Source organism: Rhincodon typus, chromosome 9 (assembly GCF_021869965.1).
Source record: "Rhincodon typus isolate 14 chromosome 9, sRhiTyp1.1, whole genome shotgun sequence".
NCBI classification, from domain to species: domain Eukaryota; kingdom Metazoa; phylum Chordata; class Chondrichthyes; order Orectolobiformes; family Rhincodontidae; genus Rhincodon; species Rhincodon typus.
The window spans coordinates 34,937,607-34,939,397 of record NC_063340.1 but is presented as its reverse complement, the minus strand read 5'-3'; positions in this window follow the sequence as shown (position 1 = coordinate 34,939,397).

Sequence of the window (1,791 nt, the reverse complement as noted above, 5' to 3'; positions counted from 1 at the left end):
CCTTTCTGAAGAAGGGTCTAGGCCCGAAACGTCAGCTTTCCTGCTCCTCTGATGCTGCTTGGCCTGCTGTGTTCATCCAGCTCTACACCTTGTTATCTCAGATTCTCCAGCATCTGCAGTTCCTACTTTCTCTGGGCAAAGAGTACAACTCATTAGGACATTAATTTGTGTGGATCCAGAGCATGTAGGTCAGGTTCTAAATGAATACTGGGTGTTGATGTTCACTATTGAGCATGCTAATGTGGGCATAGAAATCAGGCAGAAGGAATGTGATATACTTAAAGAAATTAGTGTGGACAGAGGAAATTCTGAGTTATCTGGCAGGCTTAAGAGCAGATAATTTTCCAAGGCTGGATGAAACGTATCCTATATCGTTGAGTGAGGCAAGGGAGAAAATAGCAGGGTTGCTGGCAACAATTTTCACTTTCTCTCTGGGCACTGGAGAGGTGCCAGAAGACTGGAGGCCAGCCAATGTAGCACTGTTATTTCAAGAAGGGAGCAAAGGATAAATCTGTGCTTGGAGAGGTAGAGATTAATCAAAAACAGTCAGCATGGTTTTGTTAACAAGAGGTTATGTCTGACCAACTTGACTGAATTTTTCAGAGGCGACCAGGTGTGTAAATAAGGACAATGCAGGTGACGTACTCGACTTGGACTTCAGCAAGGCTTCTGTTAGGTCCTGCCTGAGAGACGAGAGTCCATGGGATCCAAGAGAATTTGGCTAATGGATCCAGAATTGGCTGAGTGATTGGGCACATGCAGTATAACGTGAATAAATGGGAGGTTATCCACTTTGGTAGCAAAAATAGGAAAGCATCTTGTTATTTAAATGGTTGTAGTTTGAGAGGGGGGAATGATTAATGAGACCTGGATATGCTCTTGCACCATTTGCTGAAAGTAAGCGTGCAGATGTACCAGATAGGAAAGAAGGCAAACTTCATGTTGGTCTTTGTGACAAGAGGATTTGAGTAAAGGAACAAAGATGTCTTGCTGCAGTTGTACAGGACATTGGTGAGGCTGCATCTGGAAAATTGAGTGCAGTTTTGGTCTCCTTATCTGAGGACGGATCCTCTTGCAATAAAGGGAGTACAGCGAAGGTGTACCAAATTGATTCCAGGGATGACAGGACAGATATGAGTGGAGATTGAGTCAGTTAGGGTTATATTTGCTGAAGTTTAGAAGGATGAGGAAGAATCTCACAGAATCCAATAAAATTCTAACAGGATGAGACAGGTTAGATGCAGGAGGGATGTTCCTGATGGTGGTGGAGTTCAGAACCAGGGGTCATATGGGCATATGGGGTAAATCTTTTAGGACTGAAATGAGATATTTCTTCACCCATAAAGAGTGGTGAGCTTGTGGGATTTCCTATCAAAAAAGGGTGGTCGAGGCCAAAACATTGAGTGTATTCAGAAAGGAGTTAGATGTAATTCGTAGGGCTAATAGGATCAAGGGGAGAGCAGATTTGAGCTTAGCCATGATCTTATTGAAATGGCAGACCAGGCTTGAGGGGTTGAATGGCGTACTTCTGCTCCTATCTTGTTTTGTTTCTAAGCAGAGGGCGATGGTTAGGAGATGTTTTTGTGACTGGAAGCCTACGTACAGTGGGGCTCTGCACTGATCAGTGTTGGGGCCTTTGTTGTTTGTGCCATATGTAAATGGTTTAGACTTGAATGTAGGGAGCTGGGAGTTTCCCAGATACTACAAAAATTGATGGTAAGTAATGAGGAGGATGGCGTTAGCTTGCTGGAGAATGTAAACTAGCTGTTCTGATGGGCTGATCAGTAGGAA